Raw genomic sequence first — 17,709 nt, forward strand, 5'->3', positions numbered from 1 at the left:
AACAATGAGGAAACGAGAGGATTATACTATAATTTAGTATTGCTTGTATTAACCCGAGAGCCAACCCACCATTTTATTTAAATACACTTCAACAATTATTATGTCTTAAACATAAAAGATAACCACTAGTGCAAAAGGTGATGGTATGATTAGAACGCATGTGTAGTACAGTGAACCTTCAATCATTTTCCAATTTTTTAGTGGACTTTTAGAAATAAAAATATAAGATGACGGGTAATGGCAAAATATTAGAGGAATGATAAGTATAGTGGGGTCTATATGTGGCAAACGAATCATTGATTGATTTAGTGGAGGAGCCGAAATTGTTTTTAGTCGTTTTATTATTTTTGGATTTTGTTTATGTAATGGATTGGTGATGTTAATGACCATACAAATGATGTACATGTGTGGCAATAGTGATGATGATAACGGTTAAGTTATGAATATCATTACTCTAGTTGTTTAATTTTTAGAAGGAGAAAAGAACAGACAAGTAATGGATAGAAGGATTTAATGGGTGAATTAAATTAGAAATTAATGAGTAGAGCAATGGTTTAGTGATTGTTTGTCAAGCAAGAAGTCGCAGGTTCGAACCCAGGCCACAACAATATTTTTTTTATGAGGAGTGGTGTGGGGTGTTTCCATATGAGCGAGTGGTCACGGGTTCAAATCCTATTGGTGACATCTTATTTTTAAAGCTTGTTTTGAGGTAGTTTCTATTATCTTTATTATTATCACTATCTTATTATTATTATTATTATTATTATTATTAGGGTTACTAATATTAGTATTATTATTATTATTATTAGTGATAAGTTAATTAGTATCATTAAATATTATTAGTATTATTAACACTCTTATTATTTTTACTACTAGTATCAAAATTAATATTATTACAAATATATTATTATTTTTGTTATCATTTTTACTATTAGTATCATTATTATTATTATAACAACTATAGTATTATTAAAAGAATCATTTTTAGTAAGAATATCATTATTATTTTTATTATTTTCATAAAGTAGTAGTATTATTACCATTATAAGCAAATACAACTTTTGTTACTATTATTAGTATTATGTTACCAAATAAATATTTTGTATATGAAAATATACTTTTATTAATATTACAGATAAGTATGTATTGTTCATATTAACATTTTTGTATAAATATTCATATGTAACAAATTAGGTATTTTTGACATAATACTAATCATATATAGATATTAATATAACTATATAAATATTAATCATTTTAAATATATATACAAATTAAATATATAAAATATATAGATTAAGATGGAATGCATCAATTTGTCTTATTACAAGTATATGTTTTAATATATATACACATGATATAGGTTCGTGAATCCGAGGCCAACCCCGCATTGTTCAATATTATTGTCATATGTATTTTTACTACAAAATACATTAGGTGAGTTCAATTGCCTTTTTCCTCTTATATTTTTGGGCTGAGAATACATGCGTAATTTTTATAAATGTTTTACGAAATAGACACAAGTACGTGAAACTACATTCTATGGTTGAATTATCGAAATCGAATATGCCCCTTTCTATTAAGTCTGGTAATCTAAGAATTAGGGAACAGACACCCTAATTGACGCGAACTCTAAAGATAGATCTATCGGGCCCAACAAGCCCCATCCAAAGTACCGGATGCTTTAGTACTTCGAAATTTATGTCATTTCCGAAGGAGGATCCCGGAATGATGGGGATATTTTTATATGCATATTGTGAATGTCGGTTACCATGTGTTCAATCCATATGAATGATATTTTGTCTCTATGCATGAGACGTATGTTTATGAGAAATGAAAATATGAAATCTTGTGGTCTATTAAAATTATGAAATGATTATTTATGTTAAACTAATGAACTCACCAACCTTTTGGTTGACACTTTAAAGCATGTTTATTCTCAGGTATGAAAGAAATCTTCCGCTGTGCATTAGCTCATACTAGAGACATTACTTAGAGTCATTCATGGCATATTTCAAAAGACGTTGCATTCGAGTCGTTGAGTTCATCAAGATTATTATTAAGTCAATTATAGTTAGATGTATTATGAAATGGTATGCATGCCGTCAACTTTCGATGTAATGAAAGATGATCTTTTCAAAAACGAATGCAATGTTTGTAAAATGTATCATATAGAGGTCAAGTGCCTCGCGATGTAATCAACTGTTGTGAATCATTTATAATCAATATGGACTTCATCCGGATGGATTAGGACGGGTCGCTTCAGTTGGTATCAGAGCGGTGGTCTTAGCGAACCAGGTCTTGCATTAGTGTGTATAACTGATAGTTGTTAAGATGCATTAGTGAGTCTGGACTTCGACCGTGTCTGCATGTCAAAAGTTTTGCTTATCATTTCGTGTCGAAAATTGCCTGCTTATCATTCTTAGGGAATCACTTGCTTATCACTCTTAGTTTAGACACGTCTTACTGACTCTATTGCATAGACAGTGTATAGATAAATTCATATCTTAGTGTATCTGTTATTGTTACCTTTGCCTGACAGCTTCCGTAGATTTCTGCGTAACTTATGGGATTTTAGTATTATATTTTCATATGTAAATTATGTATTACATGATACTAATCTACATCCTATAATCTATTTCTTATCAAAAATCCTTCATCTGATCGTACGAGATGAATTCCTCAACCAGTTCGAGTCCCTCAGATTCTGATAGCTATTCCGATAGTTATTCCGACAGCTATTCCGATATGGAGTTTCACCTAAGCTCCAAAAGCAGTGTAACCAGAATGAACCAACCAATCATCCATCCCTAATTCATCTGATGAGTTCGTAGTCGACTTAATCAATGGAGATGCGAAGAAGACGATCCCTTCCACCAACCGAATTCATCTCTTGGCGATGAACCTGAAGCACTTACCGGCGAACCTGTTCGTAATACTATTTCCTCTCTCATTTCCAGGATATCTGCCATGATTACATTCTATCCATAATTCTAACCCTTATTCATCCCCTCGTTCCGACCGACAATCATCCCGGAATAATAGAAGAAGTTAGCGAACTTCACGCTCGAGTAATCAATTTGGAGAATATGGTGCAAAACGTACCAGCTTCAGCAACATCACCGGCACCAACAGTACCACCAACATCGGTACTGACAGCACCAGTACCATCAACAAACCATGCCTCAACATCTCATTCTATACCTCGAGTATAATCATCGTTCTATGTATCGTTCTGCATCAATTATCTTCGTCTTCATGATGATTAAGTAATCTCTAAATGTTTTAGAGATTATGTATTCTAGTTCTAACGGTAAACCAAATGAGTTTAATATCATATTAACTCAATGAATCCATGATTACATCTGAAGAAAATATATATATATATATATATATGTTTTCATAAAGATTGTAATTAAAAATTCTTTCGTACAAAGTGTTAATTGTGAAAATATTTTAACGGGTAGGTAATACCCGAGGAATATTCAGATTTCTCATTAATAAGTTACACTGTACATCCTTCGAAGCTGATTCAACAGTCATTTACTATCCTACTTACATTCACCGATATACTAATCCGTTCACCACAGAATAATCACTTTCATTCAATTTCATATTTGGATTTTGATTTATCAAAATTCAACAAGTGGTATAATGAAGAAAGCATTGGACAAAATAAAAATTTGTTAGAAACAAACAACTTAACTATGAGAAATTTTGTTAAGAATCCACGCTAACTGTTCCTAGCTAACTGTTCCTAGCTAACTGTTAATTCCGTATTACCTTTTATTTATCGCAATTTATTTATCGCATTTTATTTATCGCAATTTTAATTCTCGCAATTTATTTATCGTCATTTAATTTTTGTTATTTATTTTACTCACTTTAAATATCGGGACACGTATACAAGGTTTTGACATATCATATCGACGCATCTATATATATATTATTTAGAATAACCATAGACACTCTATATGCAGTAATGATCGAGTTCTCTATACAGGGTTGAGGTTGATTCTACAATAATATATATAGTTTGAGTTGTGATCGAGTCTGAGACATGTACACGGGTCACGATACATATTAATTAACTCGAATATTGTATATTAAATTATTGAAGTGCTAACTGTGGACTATCAACTATGGACTACCAATATTGGACAATTAAAATGAATTAAAATATTAATTATAACATATGAAACTAAACATCTCTTCAAGTTTGCCACTTAATTTCATCTTAAACCTCATTTGTATCTTGACGATTACAATCTGCGTTCAAACCTTTCATGATTCTTGAAAACACCTCAATCGAGAGGATGAACCAACCGCACTTCATCTACGGGAGAAAAGATTGATGCATTTAGTTATGCATTTGAAAAACTCTCGGAAACTGAGTAAACGTTTAACACATAGTTGTGCTAATTCCTTTAGTGTTATTATTATTACCCAAAATAACTTGGTAATTCCTTTCAAAGTAGCAAATTTTGTCACAGCTCCAGCAAATCAACTTCGTCTTTTCGTTCGAAACAACCTTATTATCACCTTGATTTATATGTATGCTCTTTTATTGTTACCGGGGAACCTTTCATATTTTACCATATTACCAGCAGACGTACTAGCAACCTCGTTGTTTCTTGGTTTAAATCTCTCCGATAAATCATTATATTTATTACTTGAAACCCTATCATATACTCATCCGCATCTTGTAACGAGAACTGCCATACCAATTACCGGGAATCAGCTATCAGTACTTTGAAAACTCACAGCATATCTACATCAACAGTTATATGTATCCATATAACATTTATCTCTTAGAATTATGATCTTTCATTCTGAAATTCTAAAAAAACACTCAGTCTACAAATTAATACTCTGAATGTTGAAAAATCCGAATGAAGCAGCAGAAACCATAGACAACCGTAAACGACCTTAACCGTCAAAAGTTGATGATAAAGAATGGAGTATTGGAGACACTCAATAGAAAATTTAGTACCGAAAAGCGGATTATGCGAAACTATGAAAGAAACTGTGGACAAATCGCAAAGAATAAGTTTGACTTCAAAGAATCTTAATAATTCAATGTCTACTGAAGTCTTTAGCGAATATCTTGCTCCTTACTCTAAACCCTTGCATACAATAGTCTCCATCATCCTCTGATCTTAGATATTCCAAGATATCATCGTATCTTTCATTATATATATCCTCCATATTTCTGAAGATATTTTCATAAATATTCTTATCAAAAATCATTAATCTCTCCGTGCTATCGGTGTTACATCATATAGAAACTGTTAGTTTCTATATTCTGTAAACTTTCGAGCTTAAAATATGAATGTTATTGAAGTAATGTTGGGAACTGATGCATGAGTAGTATAATATAATGACACTTGATCAACGTGATTATATTACAGTAAGTCATGCTGAGTTTCTAAATGGAACATGATGATTCACAGATTATAACGTCATCATGTGCCATGTTACATAACTCTTTTATTCTGCTTAACTTCTGAACATATCAAGAAAATATATTCTTGATAATTCTATTCTCAGTGATTCAGGTAATTTGACAAAACAAATTGTGCTACTACCTTTCCTTTCTACCTTGTATATTCTGATAATTCGAAACTCCATACCTATGAATTTTGGACCGTTACTTGCGAAAAGTACACCAAAGCATGAAGCTCCGAAATAGAAAGGGGGTATAAATCGCAGCAAATAAGAGAGAGCGTTAATTGTGGATGACAATGATTATAGGAGACAGATGCAGGTACATCGAAATATAAGGGAAGATATAAAACCCAACAACAACGCAGAAATTACAAACCGTGGATATTAATACGGATGGCAATATAAAGACACGGTAGAATTAAGAATAATATCACCCCAAAGTAATAGTAGAGGTACTCAGAGTTTTCTGATGGAAGATTGAACAGAAGGATGACATAAATGATAATTAGGAAAATATCAAGAATTAGAAAGGGATTAAGCATTTTTAGAATCTTTTGGATGTATGAAACAAGAAAGAAAATATAGGAATGGTGAATAATGGAACGGGAGAGTTTAATTTATAATGAAAATATCAGACAGAGTAATCGAAGCAGATCATCGTATTTAATTAGAGAGATCTTAATTTTCTTATTCGCCGAAGAATCAGATCTTATAGATTTCCAAGGTTTTCTTTTAAATCCCTTGAATTCCGTAATTCAACCCAGGCAACGTCAAAAGTTAAAACGAAACTTCATTTATTCATTTCACCTTATTGTGATAGCTTCATTCGTGCTCTTCGAATAATCGAATTATTTTATCGGTATTATTCAATAATGATAAAACTCTATTTATCAGCTCATATTCGTCAGGGAAACATATTTATTGTTAGCCATGACGACCTCACACAAATTTCGGGACGAAATTTCTTTAACGGGTAGGTACTGTGATGACCCGGGAATTTTCGACCAAATTTAAACCTGAATCTTATTTGATTTCGATACGATAAGCAAAGTCTGTAATGTTGAGTCTCAAAAACTTTTGAACTTTATTCATGTAATCAATTACCCTTCGACTATTCTCGACGTTTCACGAACCACTATCTGTAAATTATTACATGTAGATTTAAATATATATATATATATATAATTTAATTTGAAATAGAAAACAATTTAATCATTTGAATTGAATGTGTAAAATAATAAATAATATAATAAAGTTTGTGATTAAAATAAAACTATATGTAAATATATATGAATTCTATAAAGGAGTATTATGATATATATATTGGAGTATATATAAAAGATATAAATATTATATGTATTACATATATAATATAATTATTACATAATTAGTAAAATGTAATATTAATGAAATTTCAAATTAAATTATAATTGTTATATTAGTATTTATATTATTACTTTCATTATTATTATTAATATCATTATTATTGTAATTAGGGGTAAAATTTTGATTTTAGTTATTATTAAGAATATTAATATTATTATTATTATTATTAATCCATTTAATTATTTATTAAAATTAAAAATCGTATATATGAAATTGGGAGTACAGGATCAGTTTCACATTGCTATCATACTATTTTTGATTTCCAAAAATCGTACCAATCACCATACAATCAAGAGAATAATCCAAGAAGCTGTTAACGATCGATATCCTTACTATTGACCACTGTTTATGATTGATAATTAGGATGGATACTGTATTTGGTTTATTATTATATCACATCCAATGAATTCACCAACTCATGAATTCATTAACACAAGTTGTGTGCTTATTGGTTACCACCTTCTTTCTACTCTATCCTTGTTAGTTTCTCTGCTACTCGTTATCTTCACAAACCCACGAAGAAACTATTGCAAATCCCTTTCGATTTATGATTCTAGTTCACTCAAGAACCACCAAGAAAACCAACAGGGACAACCTTCAATCCTCATGCATTCAAATTACTTCTATTTTCTGGTTTGTTTCGTATTCGATAGCTCAAGAACAAACCACCAATTGTGGTTTCTTAACAGCCGAAACCCATCCAAATCTGCCTTGTAATACATCGTATACTGCAACTACTATGATTCTGCCTTTCTGTTTTATGTTCGTCGACATCCAAAAGCAACCTCTTCTCCTCCACTCTCCTGCTTCGACTATCATCACGATTGTGATCTGCAACAGAGACAATCACCTCTGTTTCGTTTCTATTCAAGGTAAATAACAAATCACCATTAAATTATGTATTCAATCAACCATCTTTACTTTATTTTTACGAATGTTGCACCCATTTGTCTATTCCTCTTCGCTGTAAACCACCATCTTCACCGTTCACCACCATCTCCATATATATATATATATATATATATATATATATATATATATATATATATATATATATATATATATATATATATATATATATATATATATATATATCTCTCTCTCTCTCTCTCTCTCTCTCTCTCTCTCTCTCTCACCACTACCATCTCATTTCTCGTTTTTTTTTTTTCTTTTGTGAAACCACCGGATACCCTCAACCGCCAACCATATCGTCACCTTCAACCACCAACAAAACCACTATGATCTCTTCCGAGAACTAACACCAAGATCACCAGCGAACTGCAGAGATGCTACGCTATTACTTTCTGGTTCCGGTCGAAGTATGCAAACAGTAAAAGACGATGATTATAAATGCTAGCTACTGTTGTAATTTTTCTGTTTCTATCATGAAGATCAAGCCAAATCATGGCAAACTGTTGCATTGTTGTTATGCTACTGTCGCTGCTATTGTTTAAACGAAAGATGATGATGAAGGTTGTAAGGATCGATTAAGATAATACATAATATAATGAAGTGATATGATGATGAAAATGAACAATGAGGAAACGAGAGGATTATACTATAATTTTGTATTGCTTGTATTAACCCGAGAGCCAACCCACCATTTTATTTAAATACACTTCAACAATTATTATGTCTTAAACATAAAAGATAACCACTAGTGCAAAAGGTGATGGTATGATTAGAACGCATGTGTAGTACAGTGAACCTTCAATCATTTTCCAATTTTTTAGTGGACTTTTAGAAATAAAAATATAAGATGACGGGTAATGGCAAAATATTAGAGGAATGATAAGTATAGTGGGGTCTATATGTGGCAAACGAATCATTGATTGATTTAGTGGAGGAGCCGAAATTGTTTTTAGTCGTTTTATTATTTTTGGATTTTGTTTATGTAATGGATTGGTGATGTTAATGACCATACAAATGATGTACATGTGTGGCAATAGTGATGATGATAACGGTTAAGTTATGAATATCATTACTCTAGTTGTTTAATTTTTAGAAGGAGAAAAGAACAGACAAGTAATGGATAGAAGGATTTAATGGGTGAATTAAATTAGAAATTAATGAGTAGAGCAATGGTTTAGTGATTGTTTGTCAAGCAAGAAGTCGCAGGTTCGAACCCAGGCCACAACAATATTTTTTTTTATGAGGAGTGGTGTGGGGTGTTTCCATATGAGCGAGTGGTCACGGGTTCAAATCCTATTGGTGACATCTTATTTTTAAAGCTTGTTTTGAGGTAGTTTCTATTATCTTTATTATTATCAATATCTTATTATTATTATTATTATTATTATTATTATTATTATTATTATTATTAGGGTTACTAATATTAGTATTATTATTATTATTATTAGTGATAAGTTAATTAGTATCATTAAATATTATTAGTATTATTAACACTCTTATTATTTTTACTACTAGTATCAAAATTAATATTATTACAAATATATTATTATTTTTGTTATCATTTTTACTATTAGTATCATTATTATTATTATTATAACAACTATAGTATTATTAAAAGAATCATTTTTAGTAAGAATATCATTATTATTTTTATTATTTTCATAAAGTAGTAGTATTATTACCATTATAAGCAAATACAACTTTTGTTACTATTATTAGTATTATGTTACCAAATAAATATTTTGTATATGAAAATATACTTTTATTAATATTACATATAAGTATGTATTGTTCATATTAACATTTTTGTATAAATATTCATATGTAACAAATTAGGTATTTTTGACATAATACTAATCATATATAGATATTAATATAACTATATAAATATTAATCATTTTAAATATATATACAAATTAAATATATAAAATATATAGATTAAGATGGAATGCATCAATTTGTCTTATTACAAGTATATGTTTTAATATATATACACATGATATAGGTTCGTGAATCCGAGGCCAACCCCGCATTGTTCAATATTGTCATATGTATTTTTACTACAAAATACATTAGGTGAGTTCAATTGCCTTTTACCTCTTATATTTTTGGGCTGAGAATACATGCGTAATTTTTATAAATGTTTTACGAAATAGACACAAGTACGTGAAACTACATTCTATGGTTGAATTATCGAAATCGAATATGCCCCTTTCTATTAAGTCTGGTAATCTAAGAATTAGGGAACAGACACCCTAATTGACGCGAACTCTAAAGATAGATCTATCGGGCCCAACAAGCCCCATCCAAAGTACCGGATGCTTTAGTACTTCGAAATTTATGTCATGTCCGAAGGAGGATCCCGGAATGATGGGGATATTTTTATATGCATATTGTGAATGTCGGTTACCAGGTGTTCAATCCATATGAATGATATTTTGTCTCTATGCATGGGACGTATGTTTATGAGAAATGGAAATATGAAATCTTGTGGTCTATTAAAATTATGAAATGATTATTTATGTTAAACTAATGAACTCACCAACCTTTTGGTTGACACTTTAAAGCATGTTTATTCTCAGGTATGAAAGAAATCTTCCGCTGTGCATTAGCTCATACTAGAGACATTACTTGGAGTCATTCATGGCATATTTCAAAAGACGTTGCATTCGAGTCGTTGAGTTCATCAAGATTATTATTAAGTCAATTATAGTTAGATGTATTATGAAATGGTATGCATGCCGTCAACTTTCGATGTAATGAAAGATGATCTTTTCAAAAATGAATGCAATGTTTGTAAAATGTATCATATAGAGGTCAAGTACCTCGCGATGTAATCAACTGTTGTGAATCGTTTATAATCGATATGGACTTCGTCCGGATGGATTAGGACGGGTCGCTTCAGATGAAACCTCAGATCTAGTTAAATTGAATCAGACTTTCAAAAACAAGGAAGATTTTCTTATGCAATTATGTACAAAGTGTGTTACTGAAGGGTTCCAGATAAAATCAAAGTACTCAGACAAGTTAAGGTATACAGCTACATGCATATCACCAAATTGTTCATGGCAATTTACTGATAGGTGTATACAAGATAGTAACAACTTTCAAGTACGGAAGTTGAATGATCTACACACCTGATCAAATACACAAATTCTTCCAAACAATAGGCATGCCACCAAGAAGGTCCTAGGGAATATACTGAAAGAGGTGATGAAACAAGAAGGTCGTGTCTATCGACCGAATGATATCAGGACTGATATGTCTGCGCGATTTAAAATTAGTCTATCATACCACCAAGCATGGAAAGCTAAATGTTATGCAATTGAGATGTTGAGGGGTAGTCTTGAAGATTCCTTTCAAGTACTACCTAATTATCTATATAATCTTTTGGACATGGTTTTTTGGTAATCTAAGAGACTCTCTACAGTCTTCGGGGTGTTGTATTGATAATCTTACCATTATATCTGACAGGGCACTTGCAATAGCTGTTGGCATATCAATTGTATTTCCAGAAGTATTTCATGCACTATGTGCTAGACATTTGTTGGGAAACCTCAAAAGTGTGTCTAAAAGGGTTAAAAGTTACGAGTGGCACTACTGGAAAATGTGCAAAGCGTATAGAAAATCTGATTTTGATCACCACTATGGTATATTATCACGACGTATTCCAGAAAGTACACGTACACTCACTACTGTTGGCCTCAACAGATGGTCTAGACATCATGCAGATCGTGTTCGGTATGCTTACCTGACTACTAATAGTGCAGAGTCCATGAAGCGCTGTCAGTTCATGCGAGCAAACTCCCTGTTACATTGCTTCTTGAATTCTTTAGAGATTCAGTTCAACAATGGTTTTGGGAACATCGAAACACTGCTGATGGTTTAACAACACATGTCACATCATATGCAGAGCGTAAGCTAGGTAAAAGAAATCGTAAGTCTCTTACTTGGACTGTCAAACCGATATCACAAGTTAAGTTTGAGGTAATGGATATGAAAAAAGGCGGTAAAGTCAATCTACAAGATAAAACTTGCACATGTAAACAATGGCTGTTTTCCGGTCTACCTTGTGGACATGTAATGGCAGTAGCAATGTATTTTGTCTTACGTGACGTTACTACACACGTTCAGAAGTATTTCCACACTGAAATGTACAAGTCTGCATACATGGAAGACATTAACCCGCTAGATCATATTTCTGAATGGATAGACCCAGGACACCTATAAACCGTCCGACCGCCTTTGGTTACAAAATGACAATCAGGTAGACCGAAGAGTACTGCTCGTATACCGTTCAAAGGAGAAGACAAAGACAATTTCAAATCTAAAAGAAAATGCAGTCGTTGCTTGGAACCAGGACACACTAGATCAACTTGCACCACACATTATGATCTATCTGAAGGTACACAAAAGTTCAAGTGTAAGTCAAAAACGAAGGCAAAGCCGAAGGGGATGGTAAAGGGGAAGGGGAAGGGAAAACGTGAAGACTCATGCTCAACACAATTTGACTCGACTTACAATTTGAGTGATGATTAGCTTCTTTTTTTATGTTTTAAATGTGTTTAACTGTCATGGATGATAGGTATGTGTATTTGTATGTTTCTGTTTCGTGTGTTTAAGTCTTTGTGGTTTAATAATAAGTTAGGTATGTTATATGATATATCTTATCCAATAAAAGAGTGCTTTTATGCTTAGTCGACCTACATGTTGGTCGACTACAATGCAAATATGGTCGACCTCGTGGTCGACCGTGTTTTTCGAAGTAGTCGACCATCTCTTACAAAGAATGTGGGTCGACCACATTGAAATTTGTGGTGGTCGACCAGGTCAAGGGGTAGTCGACCCAAAGGGTGGTCGACCTAATGGTGTAAATAGACAAATTTTTTTTCCAAAAAGTGTATTTTGGAATAAAACTTTATAAAAAGTGTATTTGGGCGAATTTCCCTGTATCTATATCAATATCTATATGTACTCCGTATCCTACCATTTTATATTTAAATATTTATTTTGTTTGATTTTTTTTTCATTTTCAAAATCTATAAAAAAAACAATGATTAATAATTTAAAAGTATTAATAAATAATATAAAAAAGTGAATGCCGAACTGAACACTGAAATAGACACTATGAACACCCCCACCCATATGACTGTCAGTCAATTTCGACTTCCATTTTAAACACCGAAATCGACCTTGGCAAAGAGACACGGACACCCGTGCTCTTAAACACTTCAAAAAATATGGGCATTTTGACCGATTTCCCTGAAACAAGGCTTTTAAGCCCAATTAACGTTCCAGGCTCGACCTACTTGGTTTCCAATAGATGCCTAGAAGGTTGGCCCAATTTATAAATACTTGTTGGGATTATCACCAAAAAATCCATTTTTTTGAACTTGTTTGCGTGAGAGCCCATAAATTTTTTTTTTGACAATTTGCCCTCGCAAGGAGCAAGATGCCTCTTTCTCCCTTGCGCCTTGCGTCCTTGAGACCTTAGTCACACTTGAGAGCAAGGAGCAAGGTGCCTCTTGCTTCCTTGCTCCCAGGTGGAAGCAAGGACGCAAGGTGCCTCTTGCTCCCTTACTTCCACCTGGGAGCAAGGTGCCTCTTGCTCCCTTGCTCCCAGGTGGAAGCAAGGAAGCAAATGCACCTTGCGTCCTTGCTTCCACCTGGGAGCAAGGGAGCAAGAGGCACCTTGCGTCCTTGCTTTCACCTGGGAGCAAGAGGCACCTTGCTTCCACCTGGGAGCAAGGGAGCAAGAGGCACCTTGCGTCCTTGCTTCCACCTGGGAGCAAGGGAGCAAGATGCACGTTGCTCCTTGCTCCTTGCTCTCAAGTGTGACTAAGGTCGCAAGGACGCAAGGCGCAAGGGAGCAAGAGGCATCTTGCTACTTGCGAGGGCAAATTGTCAAACTTTTTTTTTATGGCTCTCACGCAAACAAGTTCAAGAAAATGGGCTTTTTGGTGATAATCCCGTACTTGTTTCTGTCTCCGGAGTCTATTGTTTGCCAATTTAATTTCGTCTGTTCGTGGCCGCCTTCATCATTCCTGCTTTGAGCGCTACTCGTTTCACTCTCAGAAGGTATGTTTATGACTTAATTAACTCCTACTGTATGTTACATTGCTATATAACCATTGATTGCTACAATTGATTATACATAATGTGTATGTATATATATCTGTTTTGTTAATCTGTTCAAAGAGGTTTTGTTAATATTGCTAGTTTGCTACAATTGATTATACATAGGGTATGTATATATATGTAATGTATAAATGTTCACCTGTGATTGTCTCCACGTAACGTTTATAGCTAACAGATCGAATTTATTAAAATGTTATTACTTATTTTTACAAACCCTATATATATATATATATATATATATATATATATATATATATATATATATATATATATGGGCAGGATCAATGTGGAAGTAACCAATAGGGGGAAGCAAAAAATTTTTTTTTTTCGTTTTTTTTGAATTTTTTTTTTCCGGCATCAAGATCACACGAAAATATGAACATTTAGAAGAGACACTTCGTGACGAATGTTATTATTTAGGCGGGAAAACGATCGACAAAACTAACATTCAAGATAATATTGTTCGTGAAAAATATGAACGTTTTTTTCTTTCATGTTTTGTGAAGTAAAATTTAGCCCGATTTAGAGTTTAGAGTTTAGGGTTTAGGGTTTGGTGTTTGGTGTTTTGGGTTTATTCCATAAACCCAAAACACCAAACACCAAACCCTAAACCCTAAACCCTAAACCCTAAACCCTAAACTCTAAACCCTAAACCTTAAACTCTAAACTGTTCGTGTTAAAAACTCAATCTAAATCCTAAATCTAAACCCTAAATATAAACCCTAAACCCTAAATTTCTAAACCCTAATATCTAAACCCTATAAACCCTAATATCTAAACCTTAATATCTAAACCCCAATAGCTAAAACCTCAAAATACGTTCGAAAAACACGATAATTGTTATATATTACTTCTTCGAGCGTTTTCCCGCCAAATTAAAAACATTTATCACAAAGTGTCTCTACTAAATGTTCATATTTTCATCTCATCTATAATGTTCGTGAACAAAGTTTTTTCAAAAAACGAAAAAAAAAAAAAAATATTTTGCTTCCCCCCGCTTCCCCTGAATGGTTACTTTCCTCTTGATCCTACCACTATATATATATATATATATATATATATATATATATATATATATATATATATATATATATACACACATACACACACGTATGTGTATATATACATACTTACACATAAGTCGATCTCATAGGAATAAAACTGATTTTTTAAAAAACTTCATATCCTCTGGACTTTTAACTGCTTCCTATTAACAAGAATTGCTTGTATTTGTGTGTCTGCTGGTAAGTCAGTGAACCACCTCTCAATGTCTTGTAAGATAAAGTAAATTATGATTGCAATATCCAATACTGGGCCGAGTTTCGCTTACACCGGAATGCTTTCCGCTTTATTTCTTTAGAAATTTAACTGTTAATGTACACCTATTGCTAGTTATGATTGTCTGACCTAGTTGACTCTTGATATACGATATTATGAGCACGACAATGTTATTCTTACTATTTTCATTATCACCACATTCAAATTGAAAAGAAAAGTGCACACACGTGTTGAACCATGGTGACAATCTTTGTGGGCTTGTGGCAAGAGGAAAATCATATAGTGTTGACTGTTCTAGTGTGATTTGCATTTGTTGTCCAGGATATTATTGCACTACCCTTGCTAGTTGGTGTTTCTATAAAAATAAAAAACTAGATTGATGACAGTTGATCATTACAATGTTCTGACCGCATCAAAATTAACACTTGTTGAATTTGATGTACACTAAGCTAATCACATGCAACACCATTTGTGTCTATTTGGAATAATCCAACACTAATAGATCTTTTGTTGCTCTAAGTTAATATGTATTCTCTTTCCTGGTGGGTATGAGCATTTCCTTTGGGTCGTAGTTGAAGAGTGTGAATGTTTTAATGTCGTTTAATCTTGACAGAACATTTCCATTTGAGTTATATTTGATGCTTCATGCTTAAGTTTTTTTCTAAATTGCATGGTGGTTCAAGTAGGCTTGGTTAAAAAGATGGTATATCATTTTTATCTTCCTCCTCTATCTGTAACTTCAATATCTTGAAATCATTTAACTTCATTATAGCTTAAACCTTTTTCAGATATACATCAGTAGACTTCTTATCGATCATCAAACAAGATAGAATGCAAGCAGGTGAAGTTGCTTTGTCTGTTATGGGCGCACGTCCCATGGATTTATCTACCGTTCCATACAGTGGTCACCAGGATACGAGTATTGGGCCCAACGGTAAACAAAGAATACCAAGTCTGTTGTCACCTATCATGCTGCTGGCAGGTCATCAGAGTGCAATCTATACTATGAAGTTTAATCCAGAAGGAACAGTGATTGCATCTGGGTCCCACGACAGAGAAATCTTTCTTTGGCATGTAAGTGGTGAATGCAAGAACTTCATGGTTCTAAAAGGGCACAAGAACGCTGTGTTAGATCTGCAATGGACTAGTGACGGGTCGCAGATAATATCCGCCAGTCCCGACAAGACACTTCGGGCATGGGATGTCGAAACAGGGAAACAGATAAAAAAGATGTCCGAGCACTCTTCTTTTGTCAACTCATGCTGTCCTTCTCGCCGGGGCCCACCTCTTGTTGTGAGCGGGTCGGATGATGGAACCGCTAAGCTCTGGGATCTGCGTCAAAGGGGTGCGATCCAAACATATCCGGATAAATATCAGGTCACGGCTGTTGCGTTTTCTGATGCGGCAGACAAGATATACAGTGGTGGAATTGATAATGATATCAAGGTTTGGGATCTAAGGAAAAATGAAGTAACAATGACTCTTGAAGGCCATCAGAATATGATAACAGGTATGCAACTAAGCCCTGATGGGTCATATCTACTAACCAATGGGATGGATGGTACACTTCGTATATGGGACATGCGTCCGTATGCACCGCAAAATCGTTGCGTGAAGATAATGGAGGGACACCAACATAATGTGGAACAGAACCTTATTAAGTGTAGCTGGTCACCAGATGGAAGTAAGGTTACTGCTGGTAGTTCTGATCGGATGGTGTATATTTGGGATACCACTTCAAGACGTATACTGTATAAACTTCCGGGTCATACTGGATCAGTTAACGAATGTGCGTTTCACCCCAGTCAACCAATTATAGGATCTTGCAGCAGTGACAAACAGATATATCTCGGGGAGATTTGAACTATGTAGGCAAATAAGGGTGAGATAAGAACAGGCAAGCCTTACTCGGCTACTTTTTTTTTGTGCCCCGTGTTTGTTACTTTGTTATAAGCTGATTGCTATGCAGGGTGAGATGGTACCATATGGACTGTGTTTGTGAATGCTTTTGTTGTAGTTGCTGTTTATGGTTTTTTAAAGTAGGATTAGATGTCTGATGAACTGTTAGTAGTTGATAGATAAAATGGATTTTGCGTAATTGGGGAGTTATGGAACACGTGGTTTTGATGAGAACATTTTCATTTTTATTTTTATTTTATTTATGTATTTTATTATTTTTTTTATAAGAACATATCAGTTATATAGGCCTTACGCTAGCCTAATATGAAATGATTTTCAAGAGAATGGCAGCAACTAATGTTATGTTGAAATTTGTTTGGTGTTCCAGTGAATAAAAAAGGTGAAGCATCTATAGTTTGACCAAACCTCCATTCGTATTCATATTCATATTCATATTTATTTCTATTGACAGCACACACCTACGTCGCACTCAATTAGTAGCGTTGGCACGTCACTCGGCTCCTCAGCTGACCTCGGCTGGAAAGACGATCAGATTAGATAGTAAATAAAATATTAAATCGACAGATGGTTATATTTTTTTTTATGCTTCCTCTGTTACGATAAATATTAGGGAGTCAATTATTAGAA

The 17,709-nt window shown here is 33.3% G+C and overlaps 1 pseudogene; it reads left to right on the forward strand.

The window, feature by feature from the left end:
- Positions 1-13,779: 13,779 nt before the first annotated feature.
- LOC139854937 (uncharacterized) lies at positions 13,780-17,364 on the forward strand (annotated as a pseudogene).
- The last annotated feature ends 345 nt before the right edge of the window (positions 17,365-17,709 follow it).

This window comes from Rutidosis leptorrhynchoides, chromosome 6, assembly GCF_046630445.1.
Source record: "Rutidosis leptorrhynchoides isolate AG116_Rl617_1_P2 chromosome 6, CSIRO_AGI_Rlap_v1, whole genome shotgun sequence".
Lineage (NCBI taxonomy): Eukaryota > Viridiplantae > Streptophyta > Magnoliopsida > Asterales > Asteraceae > Rutidosis > Rutidosis leptorrhynchoides.